The 15,046-nt window shown below is 41.8% G+C and overlaps 1 protein-coding gene and 1 pseudogene across 2 annotated transcripts in view; both read left to right on the forward strand.

Annotated features, from left to right (window-relative positions):
• The window catches only part of LOC132355799 (RNA-binding protein 4B-like), a 52,567-nt pseudogene extending 43,387 nt beyond the window's left edge, over window positions 1–9,180 (forward strand).
• The window catches only part of PITPNC1 (phosphatidylinositol transfer protein cytoplasmic 1), a 259,809-nt gene that overhangs the window by 49,383 nt on the left and 195,380 nt on the right, over window positions 1–15,046 (forward strand). The window lies entirely within an intron of this gene.

Genomic DNA, 15,046 nt, shown 5'->3' on the forward strand with positions numbered 1-15,046 from the left:
GAGAAATTTTAAGATCTACTCTCTCAGCAGCTTTCAAATGTACAATAGAGTATTGTTACCCACGGTCTCCACACTAATACATCACATCCCCAGGACTTCTCTCACCGCACTGCTTTTCTGGAAAGGCTTATTGAAAATGATTTGTGGGCTTAATCAGGGTGTTTTCTTTTGATCACCTCAGTCTGCATGTGTCCCTGACTGTACGGCTGTCTGAGGTTCTTCCACCCAGAGTGAAGTGATTTTCTCATCTGGAACCAGATGCTTCCAGAATCAGGGCAGCTTCCTCGACTTGCGGGAGGGGGTACCAGGCTTCTCCAGGACCCAGGAAGCTGCCCTTTGTAGGTGCTTCACGCGTGCTTTATTCACGACTCCATCTTCATAATGTTTCCTCCGTTTCTCCCCTCCGCTGGATCTGTTTAGAGCCACCGGGCCATTCTCTCCTCTTTTGTGACTCTGTGAATCTAAGACTAGAATCTAGTCCTTCCCGAGGGATAAGATCTTCTGGTGCAAAGTCCTTTCTCACCATCCACAGACAAAATCACCATTAGGCCGTGTTTACTGAACTGCAAAGGTGGGTGCATCATCTCCTTCAAGCACTAACACTTTTATCTCTTTGCTCTTCCCCCTTGTCACCTGTGCATTGTCACCCAAGCGATTAAAACCATTTGGTTGTAATTCTTTGATTTGCACTGACCTTCTAAGGGATGTCCATGTTGACACAGCAAAGTCCCTTCTCCTGCCTTTTCTCCTCCGCCACGTGTGAGCTTGGCTTAAAGGCTTGGTATTTGGAAGAAGTTAAAAGTGATCCAGAGACTTGCTTTGGACGATGCTGGTACGCACGCACATCTTTTGAAGCCTTAGACTGGGGAGTGTCAATTTAATTTGGAGTCTGTCAGCTTGTTGCATTCTGATCACCCGTTTTGAGGGCTTGCTGAGAACCTGAGATTATTTGTTAAACTGCCATTGGAATAAACACAACACGTTTCTTTAAAGGGAAAAGAACTTTTTAAAGAAAGTAATAAGCATACCTCTATATTTTCTTGACAGATATCAAAGAAAAAAAAAAATCTTCCTGTTTTTACCTTGACAAGACATCTAACATCCCTGGGAGGTTTTGCTTGCATGAGAACTTCGACATTATAATCTAGAAATCTCAAGCTCAACAACTTTCTCTGTCTGGGGGTGCGGAAAAGGGATGATAAAATAGTTTTCTATACAGCTGGTTACCAAAATAGTCAAATATGAAAGCTATTTCATCTCTTTTTAAAAGGTTAGTCTTTTGATATATGAATCACAATTGATGCTAAAAGGAAAGTGTTAGAAACATAAACATTTTTTCTCTGCTAGTTCAGGTTTTGAATATTTTAATTACTTAACTGTTTATTTTTCTGGCTGGTTAGTACTGGTAGGCAGTGATTACCAACAATTAAAAAAACAAGTCATCTAAGACAACACTTACACTCCCAGAAAACCCAATTAAAATCACACTTCGTTTTTTGCTTTCATGGTTTAGAAGTAAATTTTGAATCAGTTTCATGATTCTCGTGGTATTTTTCTAAATTAATGACTTTGGACATTTGGACACTGAGCTGTGTGAATGCTGAATGTGTTTTCTTCCCTTTGCTATCAATTAGATATTTAAGAATGCATCTTATGAAGAAATAGCCACCTAAAAATAAGCCAAAGGCCACAGTCCTGTATCCTTCCTCAGATGGAATACTGCACAGGAGACTTAAAAAAAATTGCGGTTATATGTGTCATAAAATTTACATTTTAACCTTTTTTAAGTGTACAGTTCAGTGGCATTAAGTACATTCATAATGCTGTGCAACCATCGCCACTATGCATCTCCAGAACTTTTTCGTCAACCCAAACAGAAACTCTGTACCCATTAAACACTAACTCCTCGTGCCCCCTCCCCCCAGCCCCTGGCAGCCACCATTCTATTGTACTTTCTGTTTCTATGAATTTGACTAGTACCTCATATAAGTGGCATCATGTGTCTGGATTATTTCACTGAGCATAATGCTTTGTAGGTTCATCCATGTGGTAGCATCTGTCAGAATTTCCTTCCTTTACAAGGCTGGATAATATTCCATTGTATGTAGGTACCACATTCTGTTTATCCACTCATCTGTCACTCAATGCACAGGAGACTTTTAAAATTTAATTTTTGCTCTCATCACACACATACACAAAAAGGTAACCACGAGAAGAAATATGTTAATTAGCTTGACTGTAGTAATCATTTCACTATGTATATGTATCTGAAATCATCATCTCAAATGCCTTAAGTATATATAATTTTTATTTTAAAAAATAGAATAGTATAAAAATTTTATTTTTAATATGTGCCATTTGGCATCTTTCCCCCTAATTTCCTGGCATTCTTTCACTTGGGGGTCATTTTTTGAGCCTTACATGCTGACAGGTGCTGAGAACACAGGGATGAATGAGCTCTACCCTGCAAGCGGGGAACTTCTTTTCTGGTTGGGTAGACAGACCAGGAAATCGGGTCCCCAGCTTGGTGGTGGCCACCCAAGCAGAAAGCAGAGGGGAAGGTGGGTGACTCACTGTTGGAGAAGGGCCACATCCATTGTGGGAGGGAGGGTGGGGACCTGATGAATGAAGACCTCTAGGTCATGTTCTAAGTTCTCCTACTCAAAGGCTAGAAATAGATGTCAGCAGAATTAAAGGTCATGTATAGAAGAATCTGATAAACTGCAGTACTCCACCTCTAGGCATGATTTCTTGTAAATTACATTCAAGTTTTACCGTCAAAGACACTTCTCTCCCCTAAAATAATAGAGCACAACTTTAACTCATTTGGCCCCTAAATAGACAGGAGGTTGTGTGGGGTATGACGAACTTTCAAGCAGTATTACCATACACGGTGCAACACTTAAATTTTCAAAATCTGATCTGTGCATTTTATTCCCATTTGTACATACAGAGAATATAATTAACTTGTCAATGGTGTAAGAATATAGAATCTGGATCTTCTGGCATTTAGCCTACTGTTCCTTTGTCTATATTTCCTAGTACCCTGCATATAACAATCTGTGAAATTTTTTGTCCTCTCCATGTGTTAGCCATCTGGGGGCTTTGGGAAGGTCCAAGAAGGTAGATCTCCAGGGTGCCAATTTGCACAGTATATTATTGACAAGATGGTAGAACTGATGTGCATTTGGATGGTTGCGGATGAGCTGAGGGCAATAGATGGAATCTGACCCACGTACCCTTAACTTGAAAGAGCAGACTAGTACCCACATTCACAATATGAGAGTTTCAAAGGCAGCTAAAGCATGCACCTTGCTTTCTAGATAGCAGATTCTATATAGTCTCAAGTGCCTCTGTTATGTTCTGCATTCTGCTCTCCCATCTATGTATTTGTCCCCAGTTTGATCATCATCTTTGGCATGTTTGTTTTGTAATCTGTAACTCTTTGTAAAATCTGTTGGCGGTCTGCTAGGAACAAACTGACCACAGGAACAGCAACATGGCGCGCGCGAGCCTGAGGCGGCGCGCAGTGGCGCGTGCGTGAGCTGACGCGCGAGCAGCGCCCGGTCGCGCCGCCAGGGCGCGGGCGCCCGCCGCCATTTTGTAGGGTTCTCTGAGACGCCGGAGCCGCCGCCACCGCCGCTACCGCCGCCGCTGCCACCGCCGCCGCCGCCACACGGAGGCTCTTGTCAGGACGGTGACGCCGTTCATCGGAAACCTGCCCCAGGAGGGCACGGAGCAGGCGATCCGCTGACTCCTCGAGCAGTGTGGGAAGGTGCTGGAATGTGACATCATTAAGAACTACAGCTTTGGGAACTCCCTGACGCTCCAGTGGTTAGGATTCCGTGCTTTCACCAGGGAGGGCTCCGGTTTGATCCCTGGTCAGGCCACTAAGATCCCGCAAGCTGCGCCAAAAAACAAACAACGACAACAAAAGCCACAAAACTACGGCTTTGTGCACATAGAGGACCAGGCGGCGGCCGAGGATGCCGTCCGCTACAAGCTGCACAGTGTGAACATCACCGTGGAAGCCGGCAAGGATAAGAGCAAAGCTTCAGGGACTTCCCCGGTGGCGCAGTGGTTAAGAATCCGCCTGTCTGTGCAGGGGACACAGGTTCAAGCCCTGGTCCGGGAAGGTGCCACATGCTGCGGAGCCACTAAGCCTACTAAGCCTGTGCGCCACAATTACTGAAGCCCGTGTGCCACAACTACTGAAGCCCGTGTGCCACAACTACTGAGCCCACGTGCCACAATTACTGAAGCCCATGCGCCTAGAGCCCGTGCTCTGCAACAAGAGAAGCCACCGCAATAAGAAGCCTGCACACCACAACGAAGAGTAGCCCCCGCTCAGTGCAACTAGAGAAAGCCTGTGCATGAAGACCCAATGCAGCCATAAATATATATATATAAATAAATTTATTTATTTAAAAAAGAAAAAGAGCAAAGCTTCAGCCAAGTTGCACGTAGGCAACATCAGTCCTACCTGTACCAACCAAGAGCTTTGAGCCAGGTTGGAGGAGCATGGTTCCGTCATCGAATGTGACATTGTGAAAGATTACGCCTTCGTACACGTGGAGCAGGCAGAGGATGCAGTAGGGCTGTCAGGGGCCTTGACAACACACAGTTTCAAGGCACACGAACGTACGTGCAGTTGTCCACCAGCCGGCTTCAGACTGCCCCTGGGATGGGAGACCAGAGTGGCTGCTGTCAGTGTGGGAAGGAGGGGCACTGGTCAGAAGAGTGCCCAGTAGACCATACGGGCCGTGTGGCGGACGTTACCGAGCAGTGTAACAAACAGTATGCAGCAGCGCGCACCTGACACCGTTGGCCACGGGGAATCCGTGTATAACAGTGATGCATAGGGACACTCCACCACTGTGAGCCTTACCGAGTCCGCTCTTAGGGGGCAGTGGCAGCAGCAGCTCCCGTGTCCAACTGCCTACAACTATTACTTGTCCCGTCTGCTTCAAGACCACAGCACAGCCCTAGGTGAGCATTATGCTGGCAGCCCCTCTTTCCTGTACAGTGGAATCCCTCTTACCCTGCTCTCCTTAGGAGTTGACCCCTCTCCCTGTCTACCTGCAACATCTCCTTTCCCTTTATTTTTATTTATTTTCAAATTTTCAAATTTAATTTCCTTTAAAATTTTTTTTCAATTGGCTGCACCTCGTGGCATGCGGGGTCTTAGTTCCCTGACCAGGGATGAACCTTCTCCCCCCCCACCCCCAAAGCGCTGGGTCATAACCACTGGACCACCAGGGAATTCCCCTCCTTTCCCTTTAAAATGACCACGTGTAGTGGCAAGCAACCTTCTACTCTTCTCTCTTAGCTCTGGACTTTGACACTGGAGCTAATCTTCTGAAATTGCTAGGACCATTGGGGTTCTGTTTGTTGTTGTTTTGTTTTGTCTTTTTATGTCTGATCGTGGTACAACATTAGCTGAAATTTAGCCTTGCTTTACTCCACTCTTCTCACTTTAAAAAAAAAAAAATATTTTGACAAATAAACGTTTCTAATGCTTAAAAAAAAAAACAGCAACAGAAGGAAAAACATTTTCTTAATGTCGTTGTGTGGATGACAGGGTAGACTCTGTAATTAGCCTTTTTTTTTTTGTCTGCACGCTTGCAGGGATCTTAGTTCCCTGACCAGGGATCAAACCCAGGCCCCCAGCAGCGGAAGCGAGGAGTCCTAACCACTGGACCGCCAGGGAATTCCCTGTAATTAGCCTTTTTGATCTTGAGCCCTAAGTTCTTGCTGTTTATGTAAGTCCATGGCAATCTTAACAGTTCAGTGGTTTCAGTGACTATTTCTTTGCTAAGAATTCCCCAAGCCACAGCGTCAACCCCAGACTCTTTCCAGTTTTGCAACTCTTTGCTGGATATTTGTACCTGAATATCTTGACAGCAGCTCACAATCAACCTAAAACAGTATTTATGTCACCGCCTTCCCCCAAAACTGCTTCTGCTCCTCTCGTCCTTATTTGTTTTAGTGACACCAGCATCTTAGCTGCTGAGATTAGAAACTGTCTTCTTTCCCACCACCTCATTAGAAACTAAATAGTTGGTTCTGTATCTTTTACCTGGACATGGCCTCTTGCTTTTTCCCCCTCATCTCTTAAGTCATCTTCTTTTTACACTGTCTCCAGAGTTAGCTTTCTAAAACTCAAATGTGATAGTCACTCAGCCCCCTTCAAATTCTGTAGTGACTTCCCATGACCTATGAGGTGAAGTACCAACTTCTTACCAACTTCTTGTTTTCTCACTTACCCCCGTCTCTGAGTGCAGCTTGCCCTTTAGTATCACCTATTTCTTTTCCCTCCCCAAATCCTACTTGAGCTTTCATGCCTTCCTGCCCCTGCACACTGTTAAATCCCTGCCTCAGCTAAATGTCCGTTATCAGGATATTATCTCAAAATTTCTCTCTTCTAAAGCCTTCCCTACCCTTTCTTCCACCTCGAGCAGATATCTGCCCCTTCGCTCCTGTAGTTTTGTTTTAAAACAGCTTTATTGAGGTCTAATTTGCATACCATAAATTCACCCATAAGTATACTGATGAGTTTTAGTAAATCCATGTATTTGTGCAACCACAGTTCAGTTTTAGTACTTTCCGTCACCCCACAAAGCTCTCTCTTGCCTGTTTGTAGACAGCCCTTGCTCTCACCCCAATATCAGGCATCCACTGATCCGCTTCTGAATCTATAGTTTGTCTTTTCTAGAAACGTCATATAAAATCATACAATATGCAGTCCTTTGAGACTGGCCTCTCTCCCTCAGCATGCTGGTTTTGAGTTCATCCATATTGTTGAGTGTATCATAGTTGGTTCTTTTTTATTGCTGAGTAGTATTCCATTGTGTGGACATACCACATTTTGTTTATCCAGTTACCAGTTGATGGACGTTTGGGCTGTTTCCAGTTTGGGGCTATTATGAAAATACTGCTACGATCATCTGTACACACGTCTTGGTATGGATGCATGTTTCCATTCCTCTCGGGTAGACACTTAATAGTTGAATTTCTGGGTCATATGTTTAACTTGAAAAGAAACCACGAGGCTGTTTTCCAAAGTGGCTGTTGCATTTTATATTTTACGTTCTGCTTTCTCCACATCCTTGCCGATATTTGGTATCATCTGTCCTTTTGATTATAGATATTTTACTGGGTGTGGTGGTATCTCATTGTGGTTTTAATTTGCATTTTCTGTAGTCATTTAAAACTGCTTTCTATTATAGAATGTTTTGTTGTATTGATATATATCTTCTGATCTGTGCGCTATGCTAGGGTTTGTTAAGTGGATGAATGAACAATCCCATACTTAGGATGAGTGGCCAAATTCTCAGTTATTTTTGGTAACAGAAAACACTGATAAGTTAACTTCAGAAATGATATAAAAGTCAAGTCTCTTTCCCTGAACAAATTTTTGCCAGAGTTTCTAAGAAGCAATAACCTTGACTGAACTAAGTTTTACTTTCTTTTTTTTGCTCACCCCTTTGTGGGAGGTAATGGATAAAAAATATAGACATAGCAGGAGAAGGAGAAAAGAAACAGTCTCTAAACGACTAAGAGCTTGTGGAATGGCTTGGGAGAGAGAACCGTTTGGGTTCTTGGTTACTCCATGGTTCCAGGTGTGGGGACTCCACTAATACTGTGACTTCTGCTCTCCCCACTTGCTTTTCTCTGTCAATTTAAACAGGAGTCTGCAGACATTTTCTGTAAAGGGTCACATAGTAAATATTTTAGGCTTTGTGGGCCAATACACAACATCAAGGACATTATGTAGGTGCTTACATAATGAGAGACTAAACAAATTTCCACAAATTTTATTGATGAAATTCAAAACAGAATAATAATAAAAGGGTACAATTTTCTGTTATACAGGTCTACTAATGAAAAGAATAGAATTCTTTTTTTTTAACATTAATTTATTTGTTTTCATTTTTGGCTGCGTTGGGTCTTTGTTGCTGTGCGTGGGCTTTCTCTAGTCACGGCGAGCAGGGGCTACTCTTCGTTGCGGTGCGCGGGCTTCTCATTGCGGTGGCTTCTCTTGTTGCGGAGCACGGTCTGTAGGCACGCGGGCTTCAGTAGTTGTGGCTCGCAGGCTCTAGAGCACAGGCTCAGTAGTTGTGGTGCACGGGCTTAGTTGCTCCACGGCATATGGGATCTTCCCGGGCCAGGGATCGAACCCGTGTCCCCTGCATTGGCAGGTGGATTCTTAACCACTGTGCCACCAGGGAAGCCCAAGAATGGAATTCTTTTGAGGAGGATAATATCTTGGTTAATTGGAGTTCAGAGTTAGTGTTTCCTATCATCATGGTAGAAACAGGGCCTCATCCTCCAACGAGGCTTCACTGAAACACTGTGGTCTTCCATCCTGAGAATTCACCAGACTGTGCTGGCTGCATTTGCCCTTATAGTGGTGGAGAACTTTTCACATGGAGGAAGCAGCTTAAGAGGATAAGGTCTGGGGTAAGACTCCTTGGGTGTGAATTTCAGCAAAGACTGAGTAACTAGGAGATCTTTGACTACTTACCTGACCAATCTAGGAGCTTCTGTTCCTTCATCTGTAAAATGGGTCATAGTACCTACTTCACAGGGTTGTTGTAAAGATTAAATACAAAGATTAGATTAGAATGGCAGATTATAAATACTATTCTTCTTTTGATTTTTTTTTCCCAACGATTTAAAAATGTAAAACCATTCTTAACTCACAGGCAGGGTGGCAGGCTGGATTTGGCCTGCAGGATATAATTTGTGGACCCCTGCATTAGAGTATAAACTGGAATTATTGCCACTTACTTTAGAAGTAATGATTGCTTTCCCCCCCTAATTGCAAAGCACCATATGCTCACTGCAGAGAACTTGGAAAACAGAGAAAAGCACAATAAAAAAAAAATCATTCAGAATCTTTACCATCCAGAAGTGCTTCACTGGTGGTCCCTTGTCTTTGTACATATATACACATATTTTTTTAAATTAAAACAAACTCATACTATGCATACTGCTTTGTATCTTTTTTCACTTATTAATATGTACTTGTCACTAATAATCTTCTATAACCTTAACCTGAATTTTAATGACTGCATACTATTCTGTTATACAGATGCATTACAGTTTACTAAAGCAGTTCCCAACAACATTAAAGTTGTTTTGAATTTTTCACCATTAGACATAACTCAGGTGTAAACTAATACACAAATGTTTGTACACATTTCTGATTAATTCCTTGGGATAAATTATAAGAATTCAATCCCTGGGTTAAAGAGTATTTACATATTTTTTTAAAGATTTTTTGATGTGGACCGTTTTTAAAGTCTTTATTGAATTTGTTACAATAGTGCTTCTGTTTTATGTTTTGGTTTTTTGGCCCAGAGGCATGTGGGATCTTAGCTCCTTGACCAGGGATTGAACCTGCACCCGCATTGGAAGATGAAGTCTTAACCACTGGACTGCCAGGGAAGTCCCAAGAGTATCTATATCTTTTAAGTTTTGGTGTATCTTGCAAAATTGTTCTCTAGGAAAGGTGTATAGTTCTATGCCCTCCCAAGTGGTGTATAAGAACATTGTCATTTACTGTGGTCTTATATTTTTACTTGGTTATTGGGCTTATGGATTTAAACGTGAAAACATTTTTATTTTTGAAACAATTCAAATAGATTAAAATGTACAGACGGTAATGAAACTCGCACCCATGTACGCACCAGAAAGATTACGCAAGTGTTAACATTTTGCTGTACTTGCTTGTGTTATTTTAAGAAAAACATGTTATAGATTAAAAACTAAGTCTGTCATTATCATCCCATTCTACAGATGAGAATGGGAATCTCATCTCATTGATGAGATCAATCAATCTGCAAAAGGTTAATAAATTGTGTAAGTAGTAAGAACAGGTAAGTGGTTTTACTTACTGGTAAAGTAAGTAAGTGGTTCTTATTTACAAGAACCTCTTGTAAATAGCATATGGCTAAATTAAAAGAAAAAAATCCAGTCTGAGTTTTTTAACCAGCTATTTTAATCTGTTTGTATTTATAGTAACAGTTGATATTTTAAATTATTTCTCTTATTTCATGTTTTCTATTTTCCATACTTTTCCTTTGCTTTCTTTTTCTCATTTCCTGTCTCTTACTGAATTGAGTTTTATCAGTTCCTCCCTTTTTCCTCTACTGGCTTTATTATCCTTAAATGTGTGCTCTTAGAAAGCATTCTAAAATTAACTCCAGTCATCCCCCCTGCCAGTTTATTTTCTTTTCATTTAGCTTAAATTTCTCCTTGTTTTTGGTATTTTATAGCCTTTGATATTCTGTCATTTGACTATAGCATGTGTAGATTTGTTTTGGTTTATTCTGCTCAGAACTTGCTATTATTCTCTACATGGGAGATTTATGGCTTTTACAATTCTGGAAAATCCTTAACTATTATCTTTTAAAATATTGCTCCCCTTCATGTCAGCAGCCATGAAAATGTGCCTCTCAGATCTCCAGCTGTGGGAAGCCTAGTTGACTGACCCCAGATGCCATGTCTCAGGATTCACTCAAAAGCCATGCTTCCCCTGGGCTGTTCCTGGTTGCTGGCTTAGTAAGACATGGCTACTAGTGCTAGCCCATCCTGTGGGATATAGGACTCTTCTAAATGGGGAGTCCTTGAGCCATGACTTTCTGGTCTGAGGTTTCTCCTTCCCACTCTTTCTCTTCCCAACGTCCTTTCTTGGCATCTGCTTATTGGAGGACCCAAACTAACACAGTCTCTCTATTTGCATCATCTGGATCTTGCATTAAATGTGTGGAATAGTCTCATTGTACTCGCTATTCCAGGAGCTATTCTTTCATGCCCCTTTTATCTCCGTGATGCCCCTTGGTAATTTCTTCAAATCTGTCTTCCATTTTACTTAATTCTCTTTTTACTTGTGTCTAATCTATTTAACGTTTCTGTTGACTTTTTAATTTCAGTGATTATAATATTTCTAGAAGTTCTATTTGGCTTATTTTCATACTTGGCTGTTTTTCGTATTTTTTTTCCTCAGGGTTTTATTTCCTACTTTTATGTCTTTCATAGTTTTAAGCATGTTTATTTTGTATTCTCTTTTTCAGATTTTAATTTTGTTATCCCAAGTTCCTGGAATTCTTTTTTTTTTTTAATTTATTTTTTGGCTGCTCTGGGTCTTCATTGCTGCGCGCGGGCTTTCTCTAGTTGTGGCGAGTGGGGGCTACTCTTCGTTGAGGTGCATGGGCTTCTCATTGCAGTGGCTTCTCTTGTTGTGGAGCATGGGCTCTAGGCACACAGGATTCAGTAGTTGCAGCATGTGGGCTCAGTAGTTGTGGCTCATGGGCTCTAGAGCACGGGCTCAGTAGTTGTGGTGCACAGGCTTAGTTGCTCCGTGGCATGTGGGATCTTCCTGGACCAAGGATTGAACCTGTGTCCCCTGCATTGGCAGGTGGATTCTTAACCTCTGGACCACCAGGGAAGTACCCAAGTTCCTGGAATTCTAACAATCTTGTTTGTTGTGTTTGCTGTTTTCTTCTCATGATATATTGTAATTTTAAATTTTCTTATAAGCTAATCTTGAGTGGGGATTACTTTTTCTGTGACCTGATAACAGGCCCCCTCCAGAACAATTTGCATTGCTTCTTCTAGAGATCTCAGGAGTATCACTGGCTTGGGGCCAGTGTTTCTGCTAATTTCTTAGTTTGGAACTTCCTGGATTACTCTGCTCAAGGATCAGATCTGGATATCCATATTTCAGAGGAGAGGTGTTTTTTTTTTCACTCAGAGCCCAGGGACACACAAAATTGTCCTCTTGGACCCCTTTTCTAGGGTATGAGTTCCCCCCCGCCCCCAGTCTCACTGAGGAAGCCCCTCTTTGAGGCTCCTGCCTGTCCTCAAGTGTTTTAGTTCCAACTCTCTGCCTTATGGCAGCCCGTGGTTTCACCTCCTTTGTCCACTTGGGTTTTAAAATGCAAGTCTGTAAGTTACAGAAGCAGTCTCAGAATCCACTCATGTGCTTTCACTCAGTTTTTCCCTTTCTTTTTCAGGTCATATTTTACCCAGCATTCTTAAGTATTTGTAGTGGGAGGTTTTTTTTCACATTGTCTTAATCTGCCACCATATTGCTGCACCTGAAGTCCCATTTACCATATTCAGTTCTGTGCTGCAAGGCTTCTCAGGGTACCAGTTTCTAAGCAGTATCATTAGTGAAACCCATAAACTCACCCATTGTTAGAAAAGCCAAGTGCTTGAGATCCTGCTGAAACTGTAGATATATAGTATGTCCTAAGGGATCTGGAAAAAAAGCTACCTTTATTTTCCAACCCATGGTCACTTCATTGGTAAATCCACGAAGTGCCGTAAAATTTTACAGATGGAACTGATGCTTAGAAAACAATGAAATTGAATCATCATCATCATCATCATTATTATTTCTTTTACGACACAGGCCTAGGAACAGAGCTCTTCTGTTTTCCTCCCTTCTTTCTCCCAGCTTTCCGACCATCCTTCTCAATTTGTCCTTTGTCAACAGGGCAGAAAAGAAGGGCTGAAGTGATGTATGGGTATAATCCACTGTGCACTGCTAAAAAGATAAACTTAAATGAAGTGATTTATTACCTGGTGGCAGGTATTCTGCCCCCAGAATTGTCTGTCAAAGTGAATGCTCATTGATTTTCCATACTTTCTCTGTCAGCCTCTGGATAGCCATTGTTCATTACAGGTGGATAAGCAGTTTAAGATGCCTGCATATTCTCGCAGCCTCTGCACTGTGCTGCAGGGGTTAGCCTTTATTTCTGTTCTAGGGCTCAGAACTCTTTCATTCTCTTGCTTTAAACTGTGTATATGAGAAGAGCAAATGCCACTGGTTTCTCAAATAACTCAAATTAGAAGTAAAACATATTTTGTATTTCCATTTTGAAAATGCTTCTAGAATCTTCCTACTTGAGTCAAATAGATAATAGGTCCCAATAGAACAGCACAGGATAATATGTAGCTGTTGGGGCAGTGCCTGAGTCAGTCTGGTCTGTCTTAGAATAAAGATACTCCATATCCTTTGGGAACTAATGAAATAGGTGATTTTCTTTCACTTAAGGGGACCACATGCATATCATACAGGACATGTCTTTCCTGTTTTGCTCCAAACCCATCCCATTGTCTTGGAGAGTGACAAGCAAAATCTTCTTTTCAGCGACCACAGTGCAGCCTTGGGAGTCAGGATCAGTGTCGTGGAGTCTCAGCAATGCCCAGGTGTTGAGGTGGTCTTAAAAATCTGAGAATTTTGACCTGGCATGAACCTTAGACCATTTAATCCAGTGTTTTAACTGTAGATGAGGAATCTGAAGCCGCAAAGTATGTTATAACTTGCTCGTCATCACAGAATCAGTCACACAGCCAGCACTCAACCTGGTCCTTGGCTTTTTGCCCATCACTGTTCCCTGGGGAACTTCTCTTCCACTTCTCACCTGGGTAGCGTTCCATTTGCTTTCACAATGTACTGCTTGAATTTAAAGATGACTGTGTTGTTGGCGGCTCACATCATTGAAGTTCATGTGTTTGGTCCTTTGACAAGGAGAGTTCTGCTGATTCTGAGTTGGGAGGAGGGAGCTTAGCTACAGTTTTGATTTTTCCTTTCTTTTTCCTTTTTTTCTGTCGTGTGCTTAATTAAGTATGGTGACCTGGACAAGAACACCACAAAGCAGGCACTTTCCAAATACACGTTGTACTGGAAAAAAGACTGCTTTTATGCAGTTGGGGTGGAGCCAGGGAAATTATTTACATGATGTAATGGTATTTTCTGAATGGCATATTTCAAGGAAAAAAGACTAGTTGGATCACTAAATAATTATAGGCAAATACATAGACTGTATTTATATATACACACGTATATATAGTAATATACTAATCGTATGTAGCATTTGTGTTTTTTAAAACCATAAGCATCCTGTAGTAATTTGGACTTGTTAATGCCTTTGCATAGCAAGTAACAGTTTATAATAGCTAAGGAGAAATGAACACTGATAGTATTTTTCTCTTTGTACCTCTGATTGGCAGGTAGGGGGAATTGAAAGCTTGATTTGGGTTAGTTTTTGTTTGTTTGTTTGTTTTTAAATTTATTTATTTTTGGCTGCATTGGGTCTTCTTTGCTGCAGGTGGACTTTCTCTAGTAGCGGCGAGCGGGGGCTACTCTTCGTTGCGGTGCTCGGGCTTCTCATTGCAGTGGCTTCTCTTGTTGCAGAGCACGGGCTCTAGGCGTGTGGGCTTCAGTAGTTGTGGCTTGCGGGCTCCAGAGAGCAGTCTCAGTAGTTATGGCACACGGGCTCAGCTGCTCTGTGGCATGTGGGATCCTCCCGGACCAGGGATCGAACCTGTGTCCCCCGCACCGGCACGCGGATTCCCAACCACTGCGCCACCAGGGAAGCCCAGTTTTGTTTTCTTTCAATACTTAGTTACAATACTGATTAATCACTTTCTTAATTGAATATGTGGCATGTATTTCCACAGTATGCATTTGTGGCAATATTGAATCAGCTTTACCTGAGCCCATACTAATAGTTCTTACAAGTTAAGCAGGATGTTGCCTTCATGTTGTAATGATTTTGTACTTCACATAGTGCTTTGGAGGCCGGAGGAAGCAAATTCAGCCTCCAGAAGTCCTTAACTTAGAGTGGAGAAGCATCACTGATGCCAGGAGAAGCTACCTGAATGTGTATTTGGTGGTAAAAATAAAAAGATATTTTATGTGTTTAGACAAGCAGAGGAAAAAAATATATAGACCTGCATTATATTCATTTTCTTCCCTGTGTTCCCTAGTGGCCTGATTATTCATCTGGCTGAGATATAAGATCTTTTGAGCTTCTAACATAATAGTTATTCATAAAGGCATTTAGGCTGATGGCTTTCTCAGAACGTCCTGCTGTTCAGGATGGACTTCATCTATATTTCAATGAATTTCTAAACGGGAGAAACAGAACATTTTCCCTTTGATTAATTCATTGGTTTTTTTAGTCCTTAAGGACCCATATGCTGGTGAACTCCAAAAGGAAGTCAGTAAAGGAAAAATGGTAAATTG

Source organism: Balaenoptera ricei, chromosome 20 (assembly GCF_028023285.1).
Source record: "Balaenoptera ricei isolate mBalRic1 chromosome 20, mBalRic1.hap2, whole genome shotgun sequence".
NCBI classification, from domain to species: domain Eukaryota; kingdom Metazoa; phylum Chordata; class Mammalia; order Artiodactyla; family Balaenopteridae; genus Balaenoptera; species Balaenoptera ricei.